Here is a 15930-nt window from a genome sequence, read left to right as displayed (position 1 = left end):
ATGACCAGATAAAGATGTCAGTCCTTTGAAGAGTTTCAGCCAGCCTAAACTGCTTCATAGGATGGCATGGTGGAGACACTGTCTACCAAAGCACTGAGTATGAGCTAATGAGAAAGGCATCGGCATCACTAAGAAGTTTGGTGGTGGCTGTCCCAGCCAGAGTTGACAGTAGGAGATTCCACTATAAGACTGGCACCACTGGGAGCAGAGAGCATGATCAGATTTTGAAACAATAGAGGCAGGCTATAGTGCATAAGCATCAGAAACCTAGGGGACACACTCACTGTCATCAGCAGATGGTCAGAGTGGCAGCCAGAGGGTTGCAGTCTGTCTCAAAGAGATCTGAGGTCATAAGGACAAGATCTGAGGACAAGAGGTACATGAAGGACACCCTGAAGAATGTGACATAGCCCACTATATATGGATGAAGTCAGACATTAGAGAAAACTCCTATCAGAGAAAATGGAGAGAGAGCTGGATAAAGCTGAGAGAGCCAGTAGGCTACATTGCATGTCTAATCTCCCGTGGAAAGAAGTAAGGTTGCATGAAGCTTCTTAAACTGAGTGCAACTCTAAGGAAAGTTTGGCAAGGCTACTGAAGAGTCCTTGAGCTACTGTACCTCCCTGCTTATCCTGCCAGAATGTCCAGTGTGAGGAAGACCAAGGGTTATTTGTCCTAGATAGTGGGGACAAGTTGGTAGCTCCACCATTGACTTGGCTTTGAGGGGATTTTAATCCCATGGTTGTGGAATTCATTAGACAGTGGGATTGCTTTTAATCATCATCTGGTATCACTTTAAATCTAGGGCTTGCTTGATATTTAATCAGGCAATAACAAAATGTTGATAAGAATCACAACCCACATTACTTTTTAATATTACACAACTTGAGACATTAAAGGGATTCCAGATAAATTAACTTTGAGCACCACTCTACTTTTGGATGAACTCTATTAATCAAGTATATTTTATAATTATTGTTCATTTACTCATCAAGCCCTAAGGGTAAGTTTAAGATTTTAATCTTCTGGAAAATGTATGCCAAAGTATGAAATCAAGAAGACTGTGATAAGAGGCAAAGGATATTTAAAATGATGGGGCTACCACAACTGACCAGTTCATAAATAATATCTGTATAATTTTACAGGCTGGTTGCCAATAATTATGTCAGCTACTCTTGCTAAAGAAGTATCCCATTCCAAGATATTAAAGTTAGATGATACTACAGAAAATTCAATAATTTCATCATGAATTTACAAGATTTTAATAACAATTTATTAATCAAATTGTATAAACCTGGAATATCTTTGAAAGGATACTCTCTGTTGGGGGGTTCATGGCAGTCAAGTTTATGATGGAAATTAATAGTGTTCATTCTTGTGTTAGAATTTGCTTATTGTGTCAATGTACTAATTTTAAAATTATGATCCAAATCAAAACGATGATCCAAAAAAAGTAAATCATAGTTGATATAACGATCAATTTAAAATCACATAATATTTTGATACTATGATATACTTAATGTAGGAAGTATTGGATTTACATATAAACATGTTTACATACTGAGAGTTCTGTTTTGTTGAAACCTTGGCCCATCTCTAGGAGACCTTTTGTAGGATAACAATCTAACCATAGTCAATGTGGAATGAGCCAGGTTTGGGGAAATATATCAAAGTACCACAAATGCCACAAGTGAAAAGCGAAAGTCGCCCAGTCATGTCCAGTTCTTTGTGACCCCATGGACTGTATAGTCCATGGAATTCTCTAGGCCAGAATACTGGAGTGGGTAACCTATTCCTTCTCCAAGCGGATCTTCCCAACACAGGAATATGAACCGGGGTCTCCTGCAGTGCAGGCAGATTCTGAGCTATGAGGGAAGCTCAATGCCACAAGACCACACCACAGTAATCCTGTGAGGCCACACCATGAGTCCTAGGTACTGGGGAAAGGCATTTCCACATTAATTCTGGGGTGAGGGACGAGATGTATTTTTAGACTAGGGGGAGTAAGGAGGCTGGGAGTACTTCTGCTGGTAGGGGTGCGATCCATGTGGGCACGACAAGAGTGATAGGGAATGCACAAATACCCTCTTGGTGTCAAAATGGCACTGTGGAAACACCTCTTTCTGAGCAGCTGGGGCCCAGGGCAGCAGCCTCTACCTTGGGCCCAGACTCAAGGGCGTCAGTCTGAATTCTGACCCTGCTACTGAGTAGAAAGACTGACATTTTTGACATGTAATTGTTGTTTTGCCTTCCTGAATTTGGGAGAAATACGGTCATGGGGGTCACCAAGAGACAGCTGTGTCCAGCAGAGTGACAAGTGATGAGTTTATCAGGGTCGGTAACAGAAAAGCAGCAGCTTGCAATGGCCAGGTGAGGAGGTTGGAGGAGAAAAGCTTGAGATAATTAGTCCAGGAACAAGTGAGATAGAACATTTGCAGATAGCTGGAAGTCAGTGTCCTCTTCCCTGCAATATTTGGCAAAAACAAACAAAACCAAAACAAATCTGTGGGGGACAGGCCAATAACTTGGCCTTTCTGGTGAGTGTAACATAGCTACAAGCTAGGCACCTTGATGGTGTACCCTGTACAAGCCCCAATATCAGTGACTTCATAGACTAGCAGGGAAAGATTCCTCTAAAATGATCTCTGCTGATCACTTAGTCCAGGAGTCCCACGGTTGACATCTCATTCTGGACAGCCCAAAGCGAGATGTTTTAGCCTTCTGTGTCTGGTGTCTCCAACCCCATAGAGGAAACAATCCCATCAGAGCCATGTCCTCCCACTGGTGCCTGCATCTCTGACCTTTGAATAAGGCTCTGCCTGCATCTCTGACCTTTGAATAAGGCTCTAAATTCCTGATTGGCAACATACCAAAAGAGTTATTTATTACACTCTTATCAACTGAGGAAAAATGATGCCTAAGGGACACCAAGACTCTCTGAGCAGGCAAATTTGTTAGACAATTTTCATGAGGACATTTTTAGAGCAAGAGCTGAGGGATACAGTGAGCAACCTCTTCCATATTGCTGGAGCAAAGAGAGTGAGGGATTTCATTAGCCTGGGCTTGTTTTTCCTTTCTTTCTTTCTTTTTTAAAAATAGCATTCCTTGATGAAAGCTGAAGGCGTGACACCAAAATATAACACAGTAAACGTGATTGTGTGTAAGGCCAAGAAAATATCATCCAAGTACATGAGGGTTCTTTTCAATCTGAGACTGGAATGTAGAATAACAAGAGTTGGATGTGCTGCCTGACCGTTAATCAGTTCTTCACAAATATCACTTTTCTCAATTAGTCTTTTGGAAAGTGGAAGCAGATAAGTTGAAATTAATCTCTATTAAGGGTGCAGAGGAGAACTGCTTTGCTTGTTCAAAGTTTATCCAATCCTTTAAAGAATCAAATGAGCATGGGGTAAAGTTAATATCCAACATGTGGTAACTAAGCAGATTAACTAAAGCCTCTGATTCAGATGAATCCCCATCTCTCTTTTGTTTGGGATAGACTTGGAGGTCCACACAGGCTAAGGCAAAGTTTTAATGTCCCAAGTCTACTCAATAATCTGTTCTAAGCTGGAAAGAACTTCCTATACTTTTAGACCTTCAGGCTAAAGGCTCATTTTACCCAGTTCTAGACACATTTGTCTGGCAGTTTTTTTTTTTTTTAATTCCTGAGAGCCTGCTTGGTTTCAGGGACTATATCTGCCCTTGGGTATCTGGTTATTTCTGACCAAAGGAGCAGAAATCTTTCCCTATTATCATCCTGAAGTAGAGTTGGTGATTCCATGTGAGTGAGTATTAGTTGATCAGTTGTGTCTGACTCTTTGCGACCCCATGGACTGTAGTCTGCCAGGCTCCTCTGTCCATGGGATTTTCCAGGCAAGAATACTGGAGTGGGTTGCCAATTCCTTCTCTGGGGATATTCCGGACCCAGGAATCGAACCCAGGTCTCCCTCATTGCAGGAAAATTCTTTATTGTCTGAGCCACCAGGGAAGCCAGGAAAGAGCTAGCTCCACCCTTGAGGATCCCCTGTGCCAAGAAAGTCTAGGAATGAAGATTGAGAGAGGATAGTATCTACACGTTCAGCTGGCTAAAGAATTTAGATGATAGAGGATATTTAGCACATTTGGTCTCAGCTCCTTATCTTCAATAGAGATGTTGAATATCTCATTTAGCCAGTTTCTCTTTTGGCAAAGTAGGCTTTTTATGCCTGCCGGAGTTTATCTACTAAACAGATTAACAACTTAACAAGAGATTGTTTTCTATGCATATGGAATCATCCATCAGAAATCTAACTCCAAAAGCTACTGTATAAAAACCTGATCTAAACCTGGTTACTAATAGAGACTGCTTAGAAATCCACATGAAGACAAGTATGCATCCAAATTAAAACAGTGAATTTCAAGATCCCTTTCAGATGACTCATTTGACCAGCTCAGTTGATGATAAAACAATGAGGTCTAGGATCCAAAGTTGATGTCCCTCTATGGGGAGGATGTACTTGGACTCTGAGGGAGATATGGACTTTAGATGGGTCCATGGGGCATCTGGTCCCATCACTTCATGGCAAATAGAAGAGGGAAAAGTAGAAGCAGTGACAGATTTTCTTTCCTTGGGCTCCAAAATCACTGCAGATGGTGACTGCTGCCAGTTACTGCCTGAAATTAAAAGACATTTACTTCTTGGAAGGAAAGCTAGGACAAACCTAGACAGTGTATTAAAAAGCAAAGATATCACTTTGCTGACAAAGGTCTATATAGTCAAAGCTATGGTCTTTCCAGTAGTCATGTACAGATGTGAGAGTTGGACCACAAAGAAGGCTGAGTGTCGAAGAACTGATGCTTTCAAACTGTGGTGCTGGAGAAGGCTCTTGACAGTCCCTTGGATAGCAAGGAGATCAAACCAGTCAATCCTAAGAGAAATCAACCCTGAATATTCATCGGAAGGACTGATGCTGAAGCTGAAGTTACAATCCTTTGGCCACCTGATGCAGAGTTGACTCACTGGAAAAGACCCTAGTGCTGGGAAGGATTGAGGGCAGGAGGAGAAGGGGGTGACAGAGGATAGGATGGTTAGATAGCATCACCGATTCCATGGACATGAGTTTGAGCAAGCTCCAGGAGACAGTGAAGGACCGGGGAGCCTGGCATGCTGCAGCCCATGGAGTTGCGAAGAGTTGGACACAGCTTAGTGACTGAACAACAACAACACAGGGCAATACCAGCAGTTAATTCTCTAAGCTGGAAGGTTTATAAGATGTGGGGAGGTGGGGTCAGGAGTATCTCTGCAATCCTGGCTAGCAGTGTGGACAGGAAGCATGGAACAAGCCCAAGGGTGAACTGCTGGGACACACCAGCCGGGACCAGGTTCAGGGCTTCGACCAGGAGATGGCAGTGTCTCATCACACAGCAGGGCTCACGGAGCCTGAGACACCTTGGCTGGATGCAGCCGCAACCGGGTAGCTTCTGAGAGGGCTTCCTGGGAAGAAAGGACCAGCATGTGACTGATTCATGCAGTCTTAGGACATCTGGGGTCCCACAACTACGGGTAAAGATAGAGTTCTTGGGAGGAGAATGGCCACTTTAACCTAATCGGCCCAATCAGAGGCTGATTAACAGAGGACCCCAAGAAGGGGAGGAGAGGCTGAAAGGCGAAAGCAGAGCAAACATAAACCAGAGAAGAGGCAAGAGTTGGACTAACAGGTGTAGGTCTCAGAAGAGTACGAACCCCAGGGGGGCAGAGGAAAGACTGGTTCTGTCAATGGCAATGTGGAGGGGACCACATTTCAGAGCACCAGCATACATGGCTCTGTTGAGCTCCCCTTTCACTCCAATCCCAAACAAGGGCAATGCCAAAGAATGTTCAAACTACCGTACAGTTGCACGCATTTCACATGTTAGTAAGGTTATGCTCAAAATCTTTCAACCGAGGCTTCAGCAGTATGTGAACTGAGAACTTGCAGATGCATAAACTGGGTTTAGAAAAGGCAGAGGAACCAGAGATCAAATTGCCAACATCCCTCAGACCCTAGAGAAAGCAAGGGAATTCCATAAAAACATATACGTCTACTTCATTGACTACACTAAAATCTTTGACTGTGTGGATCACAACAAACTGTGGAAAATTCTCAAAGAGATGGGAATACCAGACCACCTTACCTGCATCCTGAGAAACCTGTATGCACATCAAGAAACAACAGTTAGAACTGGATTTGGACAACGGACTGGTTCCAAATTGAGAAAGGAGTACATCAAGGCTGTATATTGTCACCCTGCTTATTTAACTTATATGCAGAGTACATCATGAGAAATGCTGGACTGGATGAAGCACAAGCTAGAATCAAGACTGCCAGGAGAAATATCAATAACCTCAGATACTCAGATGACATCACTCTTATGGCAGAAAGTGAAGAGGAACTCAAGAGCCTCTTGATGAGGGTGAAAGAAGAGAGTGAAAAAGCTGGCTTCAAACTCTACATTCAAAAAACGAAGATCATGACAACCGGTCCCATCGCTTCATGGCAAATAGAAGGGGAAAAGGTGGAAGCCGTGGCAAATTTTCTTTTCTTGGATTCCAAAATCACTGCAGATGGTGACTGCAGCCATGAAATTAAAGATACTTGCTCCTTGGAAAGAAAGCTGTGACAAATCTAGACAACATATATAAAACCAGAGATATCCCTTTACCAACAAAGGTTTGTATAGTCAAAGCTATGGTTTTTCCAGTAGTTGTGTACGGATGTGAGAGTTGAACCATAAAGAAGGCTGAGCACTGAAGAACTGATGCTTTTGAACTGTGGTGTTGGAGAAGACTGTTGAGAGTCCCTTGGACAGTAAGGAGATCAAACCTGTCAATCCTATAGGAAATCAATCCTGAATATTCATTGGAAGGACTGATGCTGAAGCTCCATACTTTGGCCACCCTATGTGAAGAGCCAACTCATTGGAAAATATCCTGATGCTGGGAAAGATTGAGGGCTGGAGGAGAAGGGGGTGACAAAGAACGAGATGCTTGGATGGCATTGCAAACTCAGTGGACATGAATTTGAGCAAGCTCTGGGAGAGAGTGAAGGACAGGGGAGCCTGGCATGCTGCAGTCCATGGGGTCATAAAGACTCAGATGCAACTTAGCAACTGAAGAATAATAATAACTCTTGCAAAATAGATTATGCCCCAAACATATATTGAATGAGCATAGCTAGAAACAGGTGGGTAAGACATAGACTGTCCCTATCCTCTTGGGTCTCTGTTTTCTGGTTAAGGCATGTGACCTTTTTTAGTTGCCTTGGGAGGGGTATTGCTTACTGTGGTTCAGCAATCTTACCAGTATGGGTCCCTCTTCTTTGGAGGTGCTGTCTTGCCAAAAGCATGATGGTCCCTGGCTTATATGCACTGCTTTGGGGGTCTACTAAAATGGAAATGGTGGTGATGGGGGGGGGGGACTTTAATGAGATAAGAGATACTATGTTACACAGAAAGAAAACAACCTGCTATATCATAGCAACTTTGGTTCTAAAATATAAACCCAGTGAACTTTTAGGTGATTCATCTAGAAACTAAACTAAGAAAATAACTTTCTTTGAAACTAAACTCTAAGAAATAAGTCTAAGAAAATAACTTAGAATGGTGGTTTATAATTATGAAACAGTGGTTTTATTTTATTTTATTTTTTTTATTTATTTTTATTATTATTATTATTATTTTTTTCCAGTGGGTTTTGTCATACATTAATATGAATCAGCCATGGATTTGAAACAGTGGTTTTAAAATACTTTTTAAATATGCTTTTACTTATTAAAAACTAATACTTAATGGCCTTGGGTGCCAGTTATTTCCTGGTGGCTCAGACAGTAAAGAATCTGCCTGCAATGCAGGAGACCTGGGTTTGGTCACTGGGTTGGGAAGATCCCTTGGAGAAGAGAATGGCTACCTACTCCAGTGTTCTTGCCTAGAAAATTCCATGGACAGAGGGGCCTGGCAGGCTGCAGTCCATGGGAGTCGCAAAGAGTTGGACATGACTGAGAGGCTAATACTTTCACTTTCATTTCATATTAATATAATATCAATATATATATTTTTAGTATTTATATTTGGTTGCACTGGATCTTGGTGATGGCACACAGAATCTTCCATCTTTGTTGTGGTATGTGGGATCTCTAGTTGCGGCATGTGAGATCTAGTTCCCTGACTAGGGATCGAACCCAGACCTCCTCCATTGGGAGTGCAGAGTCTTAACCACTGACCACCAAGGAAGTCTCAATACTTATTAAAAATAGTGGTTTATACTTATTAACTGGTTTTTATTTAGCTCCATTTGGTAATCAGTGACTTGCTGGCATGTTCTAACACTGACAACCTCATCTGGAGCATCTGAGTAAACGACTTGTCCAAAGTAAGTCATCTCTGAGAGCTGGCCTTGCCCTGGGTCCCAGAACTCCTGATTCAGTCCAGTGAACTTTGTCCATACACCGTGTTACAGTCTACTTTATGCAGGCAGAAACTGCACCCATATACTCTTTCAGGTCCCATGGGTTCACACATTAAGCTGTAGAGGTTTTGAACATAAGTAAACTCTCTGTAACACTCCTGAGTGAGAAGGTGCCTGATGGTGATCAGGAAACCTAGGTGAATAAACCTGCACTGTTGTGTCCACACAGAACTGTGCTCAGGGCAATGCGGCTGAAGAAACTGGTGTTCCATCTCCCACTCCTAGCCTGGCTGTTCTTCATGGGGTGTCATTCCAGACACCCAACTATAGACCATCAATCTTTCTTGAGACCTCTCCAAAATACTGCAATGCCCATTGTGGGTACTGTTCCCTCTTCATGTCAAGATGGAAGACCAGATCTTGACCTTCTTAGATATTTGTGTTTCAGAGTCAGATGGTTGTCAGGCAAACGGAAAAGCCCCTGGGGGAGGATCCAGCACCAGGCAGGAAGCCAGACAATGAAGCAAAATAGTCAGCCCCTGAGGACACAAGGAAATTTTAATTGGCCGTGGAATTAGTGACTCGAGGGGTCTTTGGGGGTATCCTGATAGTACCTTTAGAAAGCCCCATCATGGGGTCAGATCTGAACAAAACATACATCAAGGGTCTCTTGTGCTTTGCTTTCAGAATACCCTGTCCCCACATTTACCTTAACTTGCCAAGCTGTTGAACTTACTCTGATTCCTTAAACCACTGGAGCAGCTCACATCCAGACAATGTGGCATTCCTTACATGCACCATTTTGTTCTGTTTCAACAAAACAGCTTTAAACCAAAGGAAGGACCTATTTTGAATATTTACAATTTAGGCAAGTGGGCCACAGCAATTTCCAGATGCCCGTGGTACATGCCCTCAGCCACTTACGACTTCACACCTGAGAAGCTGTTTATGTCTTTTTGTGTGTGTGTGTGTTTATGTCTTATTCACGCTGGCGGTGTGCTCCCCAGGTTCACACCGGACTTCTGAGGGGCTTGGCTCTTGCCAGTCCAGACCCTTTTCTATGTGCAGCTTGGAAGAGCGAAGTTGTTTTTCAGGAACAACTGAGAAGCATACCTTTGCAGAAAGGTGACAAGCTGTATAGTGGACTTCGACACTGCCTCTCATGGTGGCGCTTCCTTTGTCCTTATCTGATGCTTCCCTTTATACACTCCTGTTTTCCAGGTGTGGGGCAGTTTATACAGGATGTCATCCCAAATTCTTATCTCAGGTTCTGCTTTTACGGAAACCCAAACTAAGACTCAGGCCCCAGCTTCAGGAAATTTGGATCACCTAGGAGAAAAGACAGCCTATAATTTTAAAAAGTGGGTGAGGGAAAAGTACATCATGAGCTATAAAACCAGTAAGGCATCACTCAGTGATGAAAGAAGAGACTAGAGATGAGGATAATTCTTGACTTCGGGGAACCTCCATTCAATGTCTTAAGCTTCCTCCATTAGTAAAAGAATAGAAAAAAATGGTGAATTCTGGTGTCTACCCTGTCTTTGCTGCTCTCTGCATCTGCTCTTCTCTCATTCTTTTAAAGGGTAGTTTTTGCCTCAATTATAAAGTAGATCTAGGATTATATGTTGATTCTGGTTGAGAGGCTGAGGGAGACTGTCCTAAGAAACTGGTGTCGTGTGCAGAGGGTTCTGTGAAATGAAGTATTTCCTGCCATATCGGTGGACTTGCCTGGTAGCTCAGACGGTAAAGCGTCTGTCTACAGTGCGGGAGATCTGAGTTCGATCCCTGGGTTGGAAAGATCCCCTGGAGAAGGAAATGGCAAGCCACTCCAGAAGAAATGTGACAGCTATCAGTGATGTCTGGCCTCTCAATGTGAATGAGGGCTCCCCAAAGGGAACACAATGCCTGCAACCCAGCAGATACTGCCACCCTCACCATGATTGCTGAGGAGCTGGTGAGCAGATGCAGGAAGCAGACCCACACCTGCCACCCTTTGCGGTGGCAGGAAACAGGATCTGGCCCCAGATAGCTGAAGTGCATACGAAAGGAACGAATTCAGTGAGCCAGAGGCTTGCGTCTTCCCATACACAGAAGAATGCTAAATTCCTTAGCTTGATACCCAGTTTTCCTTACTCTTGTTGTCCAGTCCTCCAGTTGTGTCTGACTCTTTGCGACTCCATGGACCGCAGCACAACCAGGCCTCCCTGTTCCTTACCACATCTCCCAGAGTTTGCCCAAGTTCATGTTCATTGCATCAGTGATGCCGTCCAGCCATCTCATCCTCTGATGCCCTCTTCTCCTCCTGCCCTCAGTCTTTCCCAGCATCAGGGACTTTTCCAATGAGTTGTCTGTTCACATCAGATGACCAAAAATACTGGAACTTCAGCTTCAGCAAGCAGTCCTTCCAGTGAACATTCAGGGTTTATCTTCCTTAAGATCGGCTGGTTTGATCTCCTTGCTGTCCAAGGGACTCTCAGGAGTCTTCTCCAGCACCATAGTTTGAAGGCATCAATTCTTTGGCATTCTGCCTTCTTTACAGTCCAGCTCTCACTACTTAAGAATAATCTTTGATGTTCAGATTGCCTGCCCCCTTTGTTGCAAACTATTATATAGCCAGACTCCCTCTCCTGCCTCTTCAGAGCAGTTTTTTTCAGAGCTACTGAGATGCTGTCTCCTGGGCTTGGAGTCCTTAACATTCCCACCAAATAAAAGAAAACCTCTCTACTTTCAGATTGTGACTATTTTTTAGTTGACAGTTCCAATCCAAGATGGTGACATCAGAAGCTCCTGAACTCATGTCTTCCACAGACACATGGAACAATTCCCTCTGGAAAAAACATCCAGAAACTGAGTGGCTCCTACACATTTGGTGAATACGAAAAAAAAACCTACATCAAAAAGGACAGGCTGAAACATACCCACCATACCACCCTGCAATCAGAAGGGAGCTCCCAACTTTCAGTTTCTCCCTGAGGTGGAAGGGTTTAGACACAACATCAGGTGCCCCAACTTTTAAGATTTCCACCTGGGAGATGAAAGTGAAAGTGAAAGTTGCTTAGTCCTGTCCAACTCTTTGTGACCCCATGGACCTGCCAGGCTCCTCTGTACATGGGATTCTTCCAGCCAGAATACTGGAGCGGGTTGCCATGCCCTTCTTCAGGGAATCTTCCCAATCCAGGTATTGAACCCAGGTCTCCTGCATTGTGGGCAGATTCTTTACCATCTGAGCCACCAGGGAAGCCCTATAGAGGCCCCCTAAATACCTAGTTCAGAAAGTCAATAGGGCTTGCATCCATGAGGTGCACCAGATTATAGCAAACAAAGAAACAGTTCTTAACAGGCCCCTGAGGGCTCCCTGTGGACTTCCCATCGGGGCTCAGTACAGAGGCAGCAATTAGAAATGCCCATCCCACAGTGTTTTCCTGAAAGAGGCCTATTTGCATTCTTAAACAGTACAGCCTGAGGGTTAATCTCCTAATTTAGCTAGCACACATCTAGGGTGACTGAGATTCTGTCTGGAGACCAGGGAGGCCACTGGAGCCATCTCTGGATCCTTTCTCTGCCCTGTTACAGGTCACTAATATCTTCCTGAAAGATGCATTTGCATATGTCTGGAGCACTGACTTTTCTGTCTCTTGGCCAGAAGACGCACTCTTTAATCACATGGCTATGGTAGCCAGAGGGTCTTCTGTTCACAGGTCCCACCGGACAGTAGCCAGCGAGAACCAGCTTTTAGCCAGCTATCTTCCCTAGGACTCAATGCAGTGGGAGCAGGCAAAAACATCCAGCTCCCAGTCTTTCTCTGAGAGAAGTCTACTTGCACACTTTAGAAACTGCTGCCTGAGGTTCCAGCTTCCAATCAACCAGCATGTGGGTGATGCCTGAGATCCTCCGTCTGGGACACTGACAGGTCTTGGCACACTCAAAAATATTGGGAGCCACTAAAACAAAGGAGGCAGCTTGAACAACCGCAGATATTTGAGAAACAATCAAAAACTAGGGCTAATTAAGTTCATCTTCTACATGAGGCCGTTCCTGTCGGACTGGGAGGAATAGCTGTTTTATTTAAAGTGAGAAAATCAACACAAAGTGTCAAGGAAAATGAATGAACAGGAACACATTCAAAACAAAAGATAAAACTCCAGAAACAGACCTTAATGAAACAAAGGTGATTTACTTGACAAAGAGTCCCAAAAAAATGGTTATAAAGATGCTCACCATGTCAGGAGAACAATGCATGAACAAAGTGAGAATTTCAAGAGAGAGAGAAAATATAAGAAAGTACCAACTGGAAATCACAGAGCTGAAGAATATAATAATTGAACTGAAAAATTTAATAGAGGCAGTTTGACCATAGACTAGATAAAGTAGAAGAAAGGATCAGCAAACATGAATATAGGGTAGAGGAATTCATCTCGTCAGCAGACAGAAGAAAGAATAATAAAGAGAATGAATATAGTTTAAGGGACCTAGAGGACAACACCAAGTGGATCAACATTTGCGTTATAGGGATCCCAGAAGGAAAATAGAGAGAGAAAGGGTCAGAAAACTTACCTGAAGAATAATGGTTGAAAACTTCCCTAACCTGGGGAAGGAAACAGACATCTAGATCCAGGAAGCCCAGAGAATTTAAAATAAGAAAACACAAAGAGACTCTGCTAGGAAATGTTATGATTAAAATGACTAAAGTTAAGACAAGGAGAGAATCTTAAGAGCAGAAAGAGAAAAACAATTTGTTACATTTATCAGTTCAGTTCAGTTCAGTCGCTCAGTTGTGTCTGACTCTTTGTGACCCCATGAACCGCAGCACGCCAGGCCTCCTTGTCCATCACCAACTCCTGGAATCCACCCAAACCCATGTCCATTATAGGAACCTCACAAAACTATCAGCTGATCTTATCAGCAGAAACTTTGCAGGCTGGAAGGGAGTGGCATGATATAGTCAAAGTGCAAGGAAAAATTGCCAACTGAGAATACCTTTCATGGCAAACCTGTGCTTCAGAATTGAAGGTAAGATAGTTTTCTAGACAAGCACTAAACCCACCCTACAAAATATTAAAAGGACATCTTTGAGCTGAAATTAAAGGACACTAATTAGTAACTGAAAAACATGTGAAAGGATAACTCTCACCAGTAAAGTAAATATATAGTTAAATTCAGAATATTCTAATATTGTAACAGAGTAAATCACTTATAAATCTAGTATGAAGATTAAAACTTAAAAAGTAGTAAAAGTAACTATAACCACAGTAATTTGTTAATGGATATGTAAGGCTAAATGATATAAATATCATTTATCTATATATATATAAATATACATATATAAAAAAAATCAAAAACATAAAACATGGAGGGGGGAAAAGTAAAATTACAGAGCTACACTATGTGTTCAAACTTAAGTTGTTATTGGCTTAAAATATACTGTTATGAATATATTTTATATAAGTTCTATGGTACCACAAGTAAAATCTATAACAAATACACAAAAGATAAAGAAAAAGAGATCCAAGCATACCACTACAGAAAAATTATTAAATTACAAAGGAAGAGAAAAAGAATAAGAAGGAAGACATTACAATGAACAAACTGTTGATAGTAAGTCCATTCCTATTGAAAACATCTTTAAATGTAAATGAAGTAAATTCTCCAGTCAAATGACATAGCATGGCTAAATAAATTTCTGAAAAGATCCAATTATGCTGCCTATAAGAGACTCACTTCAGATATAAGATCACACAGAGACTTAAATAAAATACATGAGATTTAAAAAGAAAAACTACTCTATGATCCAGAAATTTGATGTCTGGGTATATATGTGAAAAAAAAATGATATTCCTATGTCAAAGAAATATCTGCATGCCCATATTCACTGTATTATTATTCACAGTAGCCAAGCCATGGAAACAATGGAAATGTCCATGGATAGAAGAATGGGTAAAGAGAGAGTGAGAAAACACACAATGGAATACAGTTGACCCTTGAACAACATGGGGGTTAGAGTCAACCCCCCTGCAGTCAAAACTCTGTGTATACACTAGTCAGAGTGGCCATCATCAAAAAGTCCACAAACAATAAATGCTGGAGAGTGTGTGTGGAGAAAAGGGAACCCTCCTTCACTGTTGGTGGGAATATAAACTGATAGAGCCACTATGGAAGACGGTATGGAGATTTCTTAAAAAACTAGGAATAAAACCACCATGTGACTCAACAACCCCATTACTAGGCATACACCCTGAGGAAACCAAAATTGAAAAACACAGATGTACCCCAATGTTCACTGCAGCACTATTTACAATAGCTACAATATGGAGGCAACCTAGATGTCCACTGACAGATGAATGGATAAAGAAGCATATATACAACGGAATATCACTAGCCATAAAAAGGAGTGCATTTGAGTCAGTTCTAAAGAGGTGGATGAACCTAGAGTGCATTATACAGAGTGAAGTAACTCAGAAAGAGAAAAACAAATATCATATACTAACACATATACATGGAATCTAGAAAGATGGTGCTGATGAAATTACTTGCAGGGCAACAATGGGGACACAGACATAGAGACCAAACTTGTGGACGCAGGGGCAGGGTTGGGGAGGAAGGAGAGGGTGGGATGTATGGAGAGAGTAACATGGAAACTTACACGACCAGATGTAAAGTAAATAGCCAATGGGCATTTGGTGTACGACTCAGGGAACTAAAACAGGGGTTCTGTGACAACCTAGAGGGGTGGGGTGGGGTGAGAGGGAGGTTCAGGAGAAAGGGGACATATATACACATAGGGTTGATTCATGTTGATGTTTGGCAGAAACCAACACGATTCTGTAAAGCAGTTATCCTTCAATTAAAAAATAAATTAAAAAAATCTGTGTATAACAGCCCTCTCTGTTCATGGCTTCCCATCCAAGGCTTCAACCAACTTATGGATTGTGTGGTACTATGGTACATGTTTATTGAAAAAATCCACATATAAGTAGATCAGCACAGTTCAGACCCATGTTTTCAAGGGTCATCTGTTATTCAGCCATGAAAAAGAAGGAAATCTTGGCTTTTGTGACAACCTGGATTGACCTGAGGGCATTATACTAAGTAAAATAAAGACAAACAGAAAGACAAATACTGTATGATATTACTTCTATGTGGAATGTTAAAAAAAAAACTTAATAGAAACAACAGATGTGTGGTTGCCAGACAGGAGGGGGTGGGGCAGGGCATGGGCAAAACGCGTGAAAGTTGTCAAAAAGGCATAAACTTTCAGTTATTTATAAGATAATTAACTCCTGGGGATGTAATACACAGCATGGTGACTACAGTTAGCATCGTGGTGTTGTATATTTGAAAATTGCTATGAGAGTAGATCATAAAAGTTTTTATAACAAGAAAAAATTTTGTAATTGTGCGAAAGGATGGATATTACATAATCATGATTGCAGTAATCATTTTCCAATAGGCACTCATATCAAATCATTATCTTGTGTACCTTAAAGTAGTACAGTGTTACATGTCAATTA

General features: G+C 42.1%; 1 pseudogene; it reads right to left on the bottom strand.

Annotated features, from left to right (window-relative positions):
- LOC133058679 (solute carrier family 25 member 16-like) overlaps positions 1 to 15930 on the bottom strand; it is a 29005-nt pseudogene that overhangs the window by 12931 nt on the left and 144 nt on the right.

Source organism: Dama dama, chromosome 6 (assembly GCF_033118175.1).
Source record: "Dama dama isolate Ldn47 chromosome 6, ASM3311817v1, whole genome shotgun sequence".
Lineage (NCBI taxonomy): Eukaryota > Metazoa > Chordata > Mammalia > Artiodactyla > Cervidae > Dama > Dama dama.
Note: the sequence above shows the minus strand (reverse complement) of the source record. Positions and strands in the feature narration are given on the sequence as shown.